General features: G+C 41.1%; 1 long non-coding RNA gene across 1 annotated transcript; it reads left to right on the top strand.

Moving 5' to 3' along the window:
- Positions 1-11,059: 11,059 nt before the first annotated feature.
- On the top strand, positions 11,060-11,896 carry LOC102080336 (uncharacterized). The gene is made up of 3 exons (XR_002063921.2): positions 11,060-11,470; positions 11,587-11,751; positions 11,864-11,896. It is a non-coding gene; the product is annotated as an uncharacterized LOC102080336 (long non-coding RNA).
- The last annotated feature ends 3,834 nt before the right edge of the window (positions 11,897-15,730 follow it).

The following is a 15,730-nucleotide window of genomic DNA, read 5'->3' as shown; positions in this document are numbered from 1 at the left end:
ATAGCGCTTTTCAAGGCACCCAAAGCGCTTTACAATGACATTATTCATTCACGCTCACATTCACACACTGGTGGAGGCAAGCTACGGTTGTAGCCACAGCTGCCCTGGGGCAGACTGACAGAAGCGAGGCTGCCATATCGCCAACAATCTTGGTCCAACGTTTAGATCACCCAGTGACATTCCATGGTCTGGTTTTTAAGCCATAATTTGTATTTACTGCAGGTCCTGATAGCTCGTTGTAGGCCTGTTGCATGTTTAGGTATTTCCATAAAGTACTCTGTGGGCTCTCAGCATTCACCTGTGCGTACCTTGATGATGTTGTTTTCAGTGGAACTTGGGAAGAGCATGTGGATCACCTAAGGGTCGTGCTGGATCGGCTGCGTTCCGCAGGCCTTACCATTAATCCAGCAAAGTGTGCTCTTGCTAGGACTGAAGTCCAGTACCTCGGGTTTACTGTTGGAGGTGGGACAATTAAACCACAGGTTGACAAAATTAATGCAATTGCATCATGTCCTCTTCCACAAACCAGGAAACAGCTGCGATCCTTCCTCGGCATGGCTGCGTTCTACAACAGATTCATTCCCAACTTCTCTGCGAGGGCAGCCCCACTGACGGACAGGACTAGCTCAAGATGTCCCAATAAGATTCGGTGGACAGCTGAAGCCGTTGCAGCTTTCAAAGACATTCGCCAGTCCCTGAGTAAGGACCCCGTTCTGCACTCACCAGATTTTACAAAAGACTTTACGTTGCAGACTGATGCTTCTGAAAGGGGTCTGGGAGCAGTGCTTCTGCAGGGACCACCAGAGGATCGACATCCTGTCGCCTACATCAGCCGTAAGCTGCTACCAAGGGAGAGCCGCTACGGTTGAGAAGGAAGCCTTGGCCATTAAATGGGCACTTGACTCTTTCAAATATTATTTGTTGGGAAGAGAATTCATCCTTCAAACTGACCACAAAGCCCTGCAGTGGCTGGAACGAATGAAAGACACTAATGGGAGAATCACCAGGTGGTATCTGGCTATGCAGCCATACCGGTTTAAGGTTCACTACATCCCTGGTAAAGACAACACCACTGCTGATACCTCTCTCGCTGCCTGATGGAAGATCCAGAAGTGGGGGTGTGTGTGATGGCCAAACCCGGGGCCACACTCTAAAGTCGGTAACTTTTGTATTTTCATTTCTTCATTTGAACATAGTAACACTCTTTAGTTTCCAATAACTTTATTGATTGGTTTGGATACATTTGTTCTATTTGTAAGCGCGCACATTTAGTTTACTTATGTATTCATACCACTTCATTACTTTGATTTTTTGACTAACCTTTGTCTTTTTATTTCTTACCTGCCATCATCCCTGGGAGTTGCTGGACAAAAGACGGTAGCCAGGGTTTGAAACCATTAAATACAAAGAGGGCTAATTGGACCACACCACCACTTCCTGCTAAAGGGGAGAATGTGTTTTTTTTTTTGTTTGTTTGTTTTTTGTTTTTTTTTTTATTTAAAAAACAAAGTATTTGTATTTAATTAAATATTTGAGTTTAGGGTTTAATGGGGTTTTTGGGTTTCTTCTTTGGTGTTTAGTTTATTAACAAACTAGATTGTACTGCATTGTTTTGTGATTTATGATTGTGTTTGTTTGTCACCCCTTATGTGTCACAATGGTCTGATCAGCCATTATATATATATATACCCTTGTATGTCATTTCATGTTAGGTCAATTATGTTTGTTTGAGCAGTCATTTGGTTTGTTAAGTTTGCAGTCTTTGCCTGAGTTTAGTTTTGTTTCTTTGACCTCTTTTATGAGCTCAACATTTATTACTTTTGTAAATATAATCTTTGGGGTTAAATAAATGGAAACTATATTTTTCTAATAATTCCTGGGACTCCTCCTGTTTTTCAACTCGGTCCATCACATTAATGCATTCAATTTTGCTTCCTTTCTGTCTCGTTTGTCTGATTGTCTCTAGCTCTGTTTCCCTCCTGTTTCCTATCCTCTCACTACCTCTCTGTGTATTTAAGCCCTTTGTGTTCCTCTGCTTGTTGCAGTATCGTCTGTGTATCTCCCCTTGCACGTCCACGTCTCAAGTTTCCCATGTTCCAGGTGGGTTTTCTTCTATGAGCTATGTTTTAGTTTCTTCCCAGTTTAGGTTTTGTAGTTTAGTCGTTGTCTCTTTTAATGTTTTGTTTGTGTTCTGTTCCGCCACTAATAAAGGCTCCATTTCAGTTTAAGTCCTTTGCAAGTGTGTGGATTTGTGTCCAATCTCTCTCCACTCCACATGATCTGCCACAGCAGACATGACACTATCTCTACTTTTAAGATTAGGCTTAAACTAAAACTTTCCTTTTTGCTAAAGCGTATAGTTAGGGCTGCATCAGGTGACCCTGAATGCCCCCTTAGTTATGCTGCAATAGGTATAGGCTGCTGGGGAATTCCCATGATGACACATAGTGTCTATTAACACATTGAATCATTACATGTTATTAATCTCTGACTCTCTTCCACAGCATGTCTTCCTTCTCTCACCCCAACTGGTCATAGCAGATGGCCACCCCTTCCTTAGCCTGGTTGTGCTGGAGATTTCTTCTAGTTAAAAGGGAGTTTTTCCTTCCCACTTTCCCCAAAGTGCTTGCTCATAGGGTTGAATGTGATTGTTGGGTTTTTCTCTGTATGTATTATTGTAGGGTCTACCTTAAAATATAAAGGGCCTTGATACAACTGTTGTTTTGATTTCTATTGTATATCTAAAGTTGTATTGAATGAGTAACTTCTTTATACTTACACAAAGGGGAGTTTCATTGGTCCAGCCCACTTAAGACCAAAGTGGCCAGTATGTGGCCCGCATTGTAAAATTAATTTGACACTTCTGACATAAATGACAAAAATAGCATTCATTTACCTGAGCTGTGAGATATAAGGCAGACACTGAAGTAAAATCAGTACTTCACTCTCTTCATGTGAGCAGCCTGTCAGTTCCACTTGTTTCTTCTCTGGTTGGAGTTTCAGCACTTCCAGGAGGATGGAGATCTTTCTCTCTGAGAGGTTTATGGACCAGACTGCAGGAGCTGAAAATACTGACTGTAATGAAAAAAGAACCCTCAGGGCCATTTCAGATTCACTGGAGTAAAGGTCAAGTAGGAAATCACACAGTATTTCTCTAAGAGGAAATCCTTTGTATGTGCACACTGTTGATAACAGTTCCAGTATCTTCTCTCCTGTCCACTGTTTTCTCTCTGCAGCTGCATAGATCAGATTGCCAATGAACCTGATTTCTTCTGAAGATTCTGAGAAGTCAGAAACGACACTGAAATAAAAGAACGAAACATGATGTAAGGATTTTTAACAGAGTGTGAACTGTGTCAGTTTGTTTTACACATTGAAACATTTCAAATAGTGCAACTTCTTTTAAATAAAAAAACAAACAAATATTGCAAGGGCAATATGTAACCCCTGGAGAGTTACTAAGTCAAGTCAAGTCTATTTATAAAGCACATTTAAAAACAACCAAGGCTGACCAAGGTGCTGTACAATAAAATACAAATATAAAATAGTATAAAACACAGGAACATAAAATACCTCACTGATAAAACAATAAACTAAAACGATAGGTTAAACCTTGCTAAAAGCCAATGAAAAGAGGTGAGTTTTAAGAGCAGTTTTAAAAGTTCCTAGGCTTGTGGAGAATCTGATATGAGGGGGTAAACTGCTCCACAGTCTGGGTGCAGCCACAGCAAAAGCCCTCTCTCCCCTAGTCTTTAATCTATACCTGGGAACATCTAAAAGCATCAAGTCTGCTGACCTTTTAGGATCTCCTGGGGCAGTAAATGCTAAGAAGCTCTGCCAAGTAAGGAGGTGCAGTACCATTAAGAACCTTAAAAACCAGCAGTAAAATTTTAAAATCAATCCTAAAAGCAACTGGGAGCCAGTGAAGAGAGAAGAGGACCGGAGTGATGTGGTCTCTCTTTTTGGAACCGGTCAGCATGCGAGCAGCAGCGTTCTGCACCAGTTGGAGGCGATGCAGACAGGAACGATCTAAACCGACATAAAGGGAGTTACAGTAGTCCAGCCGTGAAGTAATAAAAGCATGGACCACCCTTTCTAGATCATTCCTGCACAGGTAGGACTTGACTTTAGCTAAAATCCGTAGGTGATAAAAAGATCCCTTGACTACGGAGCTGATTTGTTTATCAAATTTAAAAGCACTGTCAAAAGTAACACCGAGGCTCTTAATGGAGGACGTACATTCAGAAGTTAGGGGTCCCATAAAATCAAAGGAAGGGTTGGAGTCTTCAGGAAGCCCAAACACAATGACTTCAGTTTTACTTTCATTTAGATGTAGAAAGTTAAGAGCCATCCAAGTCTTAACGTCAGACAAACAGGAGAATAACGGCTGCAGAGAGTCCTTACAGTCTAACCTCAGAGGGAGGTAGATCTGAATGTCATCAGCAAAAGAGTGGAAGGACACATTATGTTTACGCAGCACATCGCCCAGAGGGAGCAAATACAGAATAAACAGCAGGGGGCCTAGAATGGACCCCTGAGGTACACCACAAGTTAAAGGAGCTCTGGGAGATGACAGTTCACCGAGGTGAACAGAGAAACTCCTGTTATCCAGGTAAGACTGGAAAAACTTTAAAACAGTATCTTTCAAACCGACACAGTGTTCTAAGCGGGATAACAGTATGTTGTGATCGACAGTGTCGAAAGCTGCTGTCAGATCTAAGGTTACTAGGACAGCAGCACGGCCAGAGTCAACAGTTAAAAGCAAATCATTGAAAACTCTCAGTAAAGCGGTTTCAGTGCTGTGACGAGCTCTAAAACCGGACTGAAACTTCTCATAGAGACTGTTGTTGTCTAAAAATGACTGGAGCTGCCTGAAGACAACTCGTTCCAATACTTTGGACAGAAAGGGCAGATTGGAAATGGGCCTATAATTAGAGAGTATAGATGGATCCAGGTTAGGCTTTTTGAGAAGAGGTTGAACAACAGCATACTTAAAAAGTGTTGGGAAACAACCAGAGCTGAGACAGGCATTGATCAGAACCAGAAGGACAGGTCCAACTGAATCCAGGACCTGCTTCAGAAGACGAGAGAGGATAGCGTCAGTGGAACAGTTGGTAGACTTGACCTTGCAGACTATTTCATGCAGCTGAGAAAGAGAAATTAGCTCAAACTGATTAAAGGCAGATTGGCACGGGAGAGAAACACAGGGATTGAAAAGAGAAGGTGGAATGGCAGACTGCAGGGAGGAAATCTTATTAACAAAGAAACATAAAAAGTCATTACAAAGGGTAGCAGAAGGTGTGAGGCGAGTGGACGTATGAGGATCAACAATGGAATTTAGAACACGAAACAAAGTCTGAGGTTTATGAACATTACTGCTAACCAGGTTAGATATGTAGGAGGACTTAGCCTCTTTAGCAGCTTTCTGATAAGTTAAAAGAGAGTCTCTCAGAATATTGAAAGAGACTTGCAGCTTTCTCTCAGCACACCTGCAGGAGCGCCTGAGAGCGCGAACAGAGTCTGTAATCCAGGGTTCAGCGTGAGCTTTAGGACGGAGTGATTTTAGGGGAGCGATGGAGTCCAGAATAGAAGTGCATGTTGAATTAAAAAGAACAGTTAAATCTTCTGCACACAGGGAGTCAATCCAGTTCACCGTGGAGAGCTCAGAGTTGTTAAAAGCAGCAGAAAACTGGGATGGTACATGGGTATTGATGATCCGGTGGCGACGTGAAGGAGCTTTAACTGCAGCAACAGAACAATGTACAGTGGCAGAAAACAGAACAGGATGGTGATCAGAGATACACGCACTCTCACAGATTTCAGAGACGTGGATACTCAGGCCATGGGACATGACAAGGTCCAGTGTGTGACCTTTCTCGTGTGTGGAGCCAGACACACACTGAGTCAGGTTAAAGGAGTCCAGCAATGATACAAAGTCTCTAACCAGAGGTTTAGATGGACAACACACATGGATATTCAGATCGCCAACAATAAGAAAATGATCAAAATCTACTGAAAGTCCTGATAAGAATTCCCCAAACTCACTAATAAAGTCCTTATTGAATTTGGGAGGACGATACACCACTGCACACAGTAAAGGAATAGATGATTTCAGTTTAAAAAGCTGTAGTTCAAAGCTGGAAAAGGAGAAAGATGAAATCTGATGACAGTCATAAACTGATTTAAAAACACAGGCAAGGCCTCCACCTTTACCAGAAGACCTGGGAGAGTTGAAAAAACAACAGCCTGGCGGAAGAAGCTCAGAAAAAGCCACAGTCTACCAGCATGAAGCCAGGTCTCAGTCAGGAACATAAAATCCAGTTCATGAGAAGAGAAAAAATCCTTAAGCAGAAACGTCTTATTGGAGAGGGAACGAGTGTTGATCAAAGCCATAGATCAAATGAGATCAGTAGCTGTCATCGGGATTGATGTGCGGCTGAGTGGGCGGAGGTTTGAAATAATGGTACCAAATCTGCGGATCCGTGGCTGAAGAGGAGCCGATGACCCAACACCCGGAGCAGGAGCAACCAGCGACATACTAGGAGAATCACGCAGGAGAGGAGCAGGCATCAGGCGCGGGCCAGAGGTGGAAGAGAGTCGCTCACCTGGGCAGAACGCCACCGCTGGAATGGCGAGGAGCGAACCAGACGACTGAAGGAAGCGCGGGCCGAAAAGCGGGCCCACCGGTGAAACAGGAGGAACACCAGGCGGAGTTGGCGAGACAGTGCGGACCCAGGGTCCTCTGGGTTGGAGTGAGCCTCTCACGGTAGCAGAGTAGCAAAAACCCATTTGTACAAGGAGAGGATCAGCCAGGCAAGAAAGTGACAGGAATGCCTTTGTACGAGCCAAGAGACCACTTCGCTTCCCTCGTCTTCTCCAGCGTTTTCTCCGGTATAGCTTGGGAAGGAGGAACCAGGTGCGACGTAGATAAGGCGGAATGCCATCGAGCGGTGGAGGGGCACTGCTTGTTTGCCCATCAAAAACAAAGGACAAAGGTGCTGTCACTGCTGAGTCTCGGATAGTAAGAAGAGTTTTTCGGTCATAGGTCCGGAGTGAATTAATTTCCACAGTTAAGGCAATGAACAGCAAAGAGAAAACCAAAAAACAGGTGGAGTGACGGCGAGCCGAACATACTGGCGCCATCTTGACTCACACTGATTGAATATCTTATCACAGCGGTTATCAGTTCTTTAAAGAATTTAAAATATTAAGGGCTTCAGTGTGTTATGAGTGATGTTAATATGTTGCTTTCACTGTTAAATTTTATTGAGTAAAATTATTTTGTTGACAGGTAATTGAATAGCAGGTATTTATGATGTCCGGATGGCCTTTGAAGTATAGACGGGGGAAGCACAACCTCTTTGTGTTCACTGTGCAGCAGCTGCAGAGCTCAGGAAAAAAGGGAGAGGAAAAAGTCTGGTCTTCCAAGTGGGAAATGTGATTACTTTTCTTTAGTCGAATTGTACGGAGGAGACAAACTGTCTGGCAGTTGTTCTTAATTGGAGAAGAGTTCTGTTATTGCTCCATTCTTATAGGTGAGTTAACTTGTTGTGAACAAGAATACGAAGTTATACGAAGTTAAGCCATCAACAATGATATGCTAGCAGCCATGTGGTTCTACAATTGTGAAGATGCTTGTCAGTACAAGAAAACAATGATTAGAATAAAATGTGTTTGTTTAGATGATAGTGTAGATCAGCTGTAGATCAGAGGAATAGGAAATGATTTGTGAATATGTGTCTGTGTTTTAGGTTGGTTTAGTTATAGGCCTGAGTGTGTGTGTAATTGTCTAGAGAGAGAGGAATTTATTAACAGTGGGGGTCTGCCTGTCATAAAAGAAATGTATAGGCAGATAGGAAAGAGGGAAGAAGTTTGTTACCCTTCCCCCTGAGGTGCAGAGGGTAGGGCATACCCCCACACATCCTGTTTTATAGGGGCCTGAGCATTGGTGTCACACACAGACGCACTCACACTGCTACGTATATCCATATATGGTCATTTAGGAAAGTAGTGTTGAATACTGTAGATGACCATTAGGGGCGTGGTCACCAAGTATAAATGTAAGCAGAGCATGATCTCCCTCTGCGCAGAGGTTCGGTTTAAATAAAACTAGGGATGCAACGATACCAATTTTTTCAAACCGATACAATACCGATACTTGGATCTGAGTACTTGCCGATACAGAGTACAAAAACCAATACTTCTAACACACACACACACACACACACACACACACGCAACGAATTGGAAGACAGGTTTTATTTTATTCTCTGCCGATAAAAAATAAAATCTTAATAAAAATGACCACAAAAAAAATTTCAAGTGAAAAATAAGCACTTCTGTTAAATTATTGCGGAGTCTCCACATTGTAATTTAACAAAATATCACTGTCTCGAGCTTTCAGAATAATAAATAAACACTTCTGTTTGGAATAAAATAAATACAAATTAGGTTTGAGAATAAAATAAACTTTTAAATTATTGCAGAGTGTCTATATTGTAAACAAACAAACAAAATAACGAAAGTATTTGGCATTGACGAACAAACTCCTCATCTGCCCGTGGGTCATCAGTCCACTGTGCCTTTAAACCAAGGACTGACATCGCGCACACAGTGCTTGTCTTTACCTCTTCAGAAAGTTTTGGCACCATTATCTCCCTGATGTATGGGCGGTTGGGAATTTCATATCGCGGCTCGAGTATGCTGAGAAGACGGTGCAATCCTATGTTTTCCAAGACCGGCATTGGCTGGTCATCCAGAGTGATAAAATGAGTCAGAGCCTCTGTTATTTTAACTGCCCGTGGATTTTCTCTTGACATTTTTCATCGCTTTTCCAAAACCTGAGTTAAAGTTGGCTGTTCCGGTCCACACTGCTGACATTTTGTTTAGCCTAGCTACAGCAGCCTCCAGTTTCTCTTTTTTATCTGGAGCCGCCAGTCTCACTCGCCTAACCCTGTGCCTGTTTAGAGCGGGATGTCCCCCTAGTGGCCAATCTAAAAAACTACAACAGAAATGACAAGCCACCCTCTGATTAATGAAATAAGTTAGTATCGGTTCATGGTATCGGTTAACTTTTATGAGTATGAGTACACACACATTTTACAGTATCGGCCCCGATACCCGATACCAGTATCGGTATCAGTGCATCCCTAAATAAAACTATTACATGTGTTTGTTATTTCAGAGTGTTTCTTTTCAGCTGGGTGACAAAAAGACTGGAGGTATAGAGTGATTTATAACACGCTGTATCTAAAGACTGCAGGTTATATCATCATCATCATCATCATCATCATTTATTTATATAGCACTTTAAAAACACACCTGGTAGACCAAAGTGCTGTACAATACTAATATGCACATTGTAATAAAAAAATAAAATAAATAAAAAATAAAAGAATAAAAAATAAAAAAATAAAAATAAAAAATCAGTTACCCACAGAGTTAAAAGCCAAGGAATAAAAATAGGTTTTTAATAAAGACTTAAAAACTGGCACTGATGTACACAGATAGCAAGAGGACATTGAATCTATGTTGATTTTTCATCCGAACCGTCGTATATGGTCGGGGTTGAAATGCCAATGTTGTAACAACATTGAAATACTGTGGTAAACCGACGGTCTTACTATAGGGACGTTGTAACAATGTTGATTTACCGTTGTTTTTTTGTCACTGATATTTGATCTATTTGTAGTCGACCAGGTGACAACAACAACGTCGAGAAAACGTCTATTTATAGTTGACGATCATTCGGCTCCGGTCACCATCAAAAACCATCGATTTGTAGTTGAGCATTAAATTGCATTGCAACTGATCGGGTATGAAGTACCAGAGAAAGTAGATTTATTGTTCATTTGTTATCAATGACTTGGTCTAGTTCACCAGCTTTAAAAAATCGTGTCTACGTGCAATTTATGTATAGTTGACCGGGAAATTAAAGCAGCGATCACTTGGACTATTCCGCAGCACCCCTCTCACATTGGTACATCCCCCCCAGGTATTCATTGTCTTCTACAGTAGAGCGGGACATCTGATTTACTCTCAGCGGAATTGACCGGAGAAGGCATCAGTTCATGCACTGCACTGGCCCGCACCACGATTAGTATAAGGTAAGAATGAATGATTTTTTTTTCTACTCGTTATTTCCATGTTTGCATTTGAAAAACAGTAAAAAACACTCGTTAATGTTGTACATTAACAAGTTTTTTACTGTTATTTACGTTGCTCCCACAAAATGTGGGAGCCCGAAATTGTGTCTACTTCTTACAATCCGGCAACAAATAAATTGCACTGCGAACAAAGTATATCAACAAAGAAAACATTTTCGTTTCATAATTTCTTCGTTATATTCCCTTACAAAGCTAGCTTTAACGCTTCGAGGTTTCCTTTGTTCTTGCCGTCGCCTCGGCGCTTGACCCAGACTTTCGCTCTGTAGTTGCTTAGTACTACAAAAAATTCTAAATCTGTGATATATGATTGATAAACGCAATGGTAACTGTATAAATGTGTTCAAGGACTTTGTTACTTTTAATGATTGGAGAGCACCCGCTTCAATTCGCACTCAATTCAAACTTTACGTTGCACGCTCGCCTACCAATTGCGTTTGCACCTTTCGTCCACACGTAAACAGCGTTTTTGGTCACTGAAAATGGAGATTTCTAAAAACGCCTGCCAGGGTGGATATTTTCGAAAACTCCGTTTTTGCATTTATGTGTGGACGACAAAAACGGAGAAAACGCAGCGTCAAAGGTCTGCGCCAATTTTGACGTCACACTGTGCGCCACGTTTTTGTCTCAGTGGCATGAATTCCTACAATGGCTAGACTAGGCTCACCTATGCACCAGTCCGGCTTCTCATAAGCCATGGTGGGTATCATCTAGATTAGTGTTGTATAAATGTAACAATAAGAATTTATTCGTGTACTAATTTTTTCTGGCCATACATTGTGTTTGTACTTCCAGACACATTTCAAGAAGCCGAACGCAGTCTTCAGAAATATCTAAGTGAACACTGTGATACGTCTGACCTTCAGTCCGAAGCTGAAACTCAGACCAGTCATAAAAGAAAGCACAAGTAAAGCTTTATTCACAAACATATCTTTGATTGTTAAGAATTTATAATCTTGTCTTTTGTACATATCTGTGATGCTTGAATACTGCAATATAACCACATAATATAGTCCAAAAAGTGTACGTTTGTAAACTTTTTAAAAATCCAAAGCCATGTACACTTGTGCACTTCAAAAATTCATTGTATACTGCACCTTCTTGCACATCTCCGTTTCCTGTGTGTGTGTTATTATAAATCAAACTGTAACTGTAGGAAAAAATATGCCAAAAGCACATTTGTAATTACTTATGAACTTTTTCTACTTATTTCTTTAGACCAAATCCCCTGTACACATATAGCGACTCAGAGGATGAGCAGCCCACAAAAAAACGGTTTCCCCAGGCACCTCGAGTGAAAATACCAGGTAATAAAATAATGTCTAGTGTCTGTGTACATATCTGTGTGTGACACACGGAAACTTTTTGGACAAGTTGTCTGTATTCTTAAATACTTTAAAATTTTTTATCTTTTTCTAAACAGCCCTCACCACTCCGCAGTCTTCCCCCCAGCCCACTGACAGCAGGCATCATAATGCCCCTCCCAGCTTCCGGCACCTTTCACCACTCCGGCAGAACACTCCAAACGACACAGCTTTGCAATCTCCCCAGCATGCAGAGTCTGATGTCGAGGCCTTCCCTATAGATGGTATGCTTTTAAAATTGTTTTAAAGCTGAATCACAATGTCATTGTGCACTTATATTCAAAACACCAGTTTATACTCCTGAATGTCATCTTGTTGTGATTTGTTTTTCTGTAGATTCCAGAGACTCTGTGAAGCCACTATTACAAGGCAAGTTCGAACATCTTAGAATTTCAGATTTTACATGGTATAAATGGTAAATGGCCTATATTTGTACAGTGCTTTAACTAGTCCCTAAGGACCCAAAAGCGCTTTACACATTCAGTCATCCACCCATTCACACACACATTCACGCACTGGTGATAGCAAGCTACATATACAAATATCATATATATGTGACAGGCAAAAACTAGCAAACACTTTTAGCAGTTAAAACAACTTATACTTGAATGCAGAATCTTACACCATCACTTATGGATATATTAGTTTTTCGCCTCTCACTGCTTAAGCCATTAATCTTTCTGGAATTGTTCTTTGAAACAGATGCGACCTCACAAAAGATGTTAACGATGCTGTCAGACCTGACCAGAGCAGTTAACGAACTCCGTGAGGAGGTCAGAGCCATCCGCAATACCGGCTCCAATGAATCTGTAGATGCTGGGGTACTCCCTTTTTCCTCCTTTTTTCCACTCATAGCTCTTTGGGAATCAAATGCGGCAGTTTGCAGATTTACGCCTGGTGACTTTCATGTTTATCAGCCTAGGAGTTTACATACTTTCTCCCTGCTGAAGACGGATAACAAGAGCTTATTCATGTGCTCTAATTCACTTTTTTTGTTTGTGTGTGTGTTTTTGTCCTAGATGGCCTGTCGCAGTAGTTAGGGGCAAACTCTATGTCAGAGTTTGCCTTTGCACAGGCAGTGCAGAAATGGCTCCGATACACCCCAGACCGTTTGGGTGGCGCAGGACGCACATCATCCGTCCCCATCCCGGAGTAAAAACTACAAAGTTATGTTAAAATATAAATGTAAATAATGTAGAAAACTGTGTTTTAATAAAGTATTTAGCAAACGAAAACATGTCTATTGACCTTTTTTTTGTTTAGTTTTTTTTTTTTCTCTGTTACATCACATGCAATGCTTTCTTATTTTAGGATATTAATATTGACATGTTACATTGTGAGACATTTGATTTTTATAAAGGGTGTCCAGTTTGAGGAATAAGTGCAATTATGTGTTTAGGTGGTTTAAGTATTGATGGAAACATGCAGTAGTTTAGTATTGGTTAAAATAGCTATAAAGAAAGGTAGATTTCCAGTCATGATTTAACTGTTGTTTTAATAAAAAACAACTGTGCGAAAGAGGTGGAAAATCAACACCATAGCTCAACAGTGTTTCAATATCAGAATCTGACATTGTTTCAGTGTCAACAGCATTAGAAAATATAACGTCGAATCAATGTCAGGTTTCAACATTGATTCAACATCAAAACCTGACGTTGTTTCAACATTAAAAATGGGTGCAAGAGTGACGTTGGGTCAACGTCGCACTTCAACGTTGCTTCAATGACGTCGCCTGATATTGACTCAACATTGTTTCAATGTTTCCTTGCTATCTGGGTAGCCTGTCTAATATGGAGAGGAAGGTTATTCCAAAGCATCGGCGCTGCAACAGAGAACGCTCTGTCTCCTCTAAGTTTCCGCCGTGACTTTGGGACAGAAAGCAGCAACTGCTCAGCTGACCGAAGGGAACGAGTGGGGACGTGGGGCTTCAACAAGTCAGCCAAATAAACAGGTGCCAGACCATTTAGAGATTTAAAAACCAATAAAAGGACTTTAAAACGGATCCTAAATTCAATTGGAAGCCAATGTAGAGAGGCCAATATCGGAGTGATGTGATCAAATTTTCTTCTGCCAGTTAAAAATCGTGCCGCAGCATTTTGCACTAATTGCAAGCGTGACAAAGTGCCCTGCCCAACCCCTATTAAAAGAGAATTACAATAATCTAAACGTGAGGTAATAAAGGCATGAATAACACTTTCCAAGTCACGCTTGGAAAGAAGGGGCTTAACCTTTGATAAACGTCTGAGGTGATAAAATGCTGATTTTACCACCCAGTTTACATGGTCATCAAAGGTTGGGAAGTTAAAGCTGCAAGATCAACATCCGGAGTATGAGATGAGGTTATATGTATGATGTAGAGAGTGTATGTTCTAGTATCAACCCAATGACTGTAGAAAACATGGACGACGCGACTCCGCCTCCTCCCATTGTGTAAAAATGAAGCCAAAATATCCCGCTTGTGGAGGCTGCCACCTTGCATTTTTGGAGCCAGAGTCTGCTCAGTAGTGACTTGAGGTGGAGTGACTGTGTCACGCTCCCGCCCACACACCCACTGGACGTGACCGCAAATACGCCCCCCTACACTTTTTACGTAGCCCGGCTGCTCCAGTTTATTTGCTGATGGGTTTACCGCAACTGACGACTCGCTCAATTAAGGTAAATACAACCATGTCACTGTTATGAAAAAGACACACAGCTTATCATCTTATAGTTCTAAAACATCTAAGATCACTCTGTTGTTAATTCATTTGCTAGATTAGCCGCTAGCATACATTTTGTGTTGGGGGCTTGTTGCTAGCTTTAGCGATGCTACACACATGTTACTCTAATAGTCTGTGTTATTGAAGGATTCAGCACTTCTTAGGTTTTTTTCATCCATTTTTAGACAGCGATGAGATCAGCTGCACTCTCTACAGAGGCCCAGAGTTACTGTTAATATCAAAAATATAATGCTGTCCTTTGAGATTTTAACATAAGGCTGTGAGTGTAATGGATCTAAAACGGTTTAAATCTTCAGAGCCCTCTACAGCCTGGTAACATGGAAACTTTAAAAACAGCAGCAGAAGCTTTCTGTAGTGTAGTCTAATTTGTTCTTTTTATTTAATAATAGAGTCCATATTATATCAACAGCTACATTCACCCTCGGGAGAAACTAGTGAGGGAAACCATGAGTACCAAGCTGGGTTTCCTGGGTCCAGAGGTTTGGAGAAACTTCTTGCCAGATGTTCTGTTGACCGACTGAGAGAGGCTTCATTTAAGAAACACCAGGAAGACTGAAGCTCATCGCATTGATCAAGCAGGACTCATGATCTTCACCAGCAGCTCCCTCACAGGGAAATCTTCAGCACTCCTCTGTAGGCCCGCCCCAGGAGATGGATAAACCCAGCATTTCATGAACACTGTGATGGAGACCTTTGGTTTGTGTAATGTTATAAATACTCGGATACTCCCCAGAGGCTCCAGATTTTACATAAAGATATTATATTCAGTCTTGTAGAAAGTTATATATTGAAAAATATATGATCCTCTGTGGTTAATCTGGTATGAATAACTCTGAATCACTTTATGGTAAATAACACTATCTGCAGAAAACTGTGAAAGAATTCCAGATCATGAGTTTGTAGTTTGACATACAAGTGCCGACCTTTGACCTTCATCAGGTTTTATTTAATTGTGTTAGAGAAAATCTCATATGCTCTTCATGCAGCTGAGTACATCAAGTGTTTAAAATGGAAGCTGTGCAGGTCTGAGATCAGCAGCTTTGTGAAACACCAAACTGAGGTCCTGTTAATGCTGATATATAGTGACACTGTTACATGAGTGATTAATCCTTTTGACTTTTTGTTTTTAACTTCATCAATAAAACAGCTGCAGCTTTCACTGACAGCACATGTGGTACTTTAACCTTTGTACTGTTTTCATCAGTTAATTTTGCCGTTAACATGTTGGATGATCTGTCTGCTGTCACTGGTTGGTGCTGAGGTCTGAATCTGAGTGCAGCTCCTGTAATCACAACGAGAACAGAACCATCAAACTGAAATATAAAGTTTATCCCTCAAATCTGAAATAAAGCTGATCCTTCTCTGTCCTCACACTCAGGATCTGAAGTTCTTTTCTTACATTTTTTCAGTTTTACAGTTTAATCCATAGTTACAGATTATTGAGGAGTTTCTGAAGTACAAGCTTTTTGTTTTTTTAAATTTC

Source organism: Oreochromis niloticus, linkage group LG23, assembly GCF_001858045.2.
Source record: "Oreochromis niloticus isolate F11D_XX linkage group LG23, O_niloticus_UMD_NMBU, whole genome shotgun sequence".
Taxonomy (NCBI): Eukaryota; Metazoa; Chordata; class Actinopteri; order Cichliformes; family Cichlidae; genus Oreochromis; species Oreochromis niloticus.
Note: the sequence above shows the minus strand (reverse complement) of the source record. Positions and strands in the feature narration are given on the sequence as shown.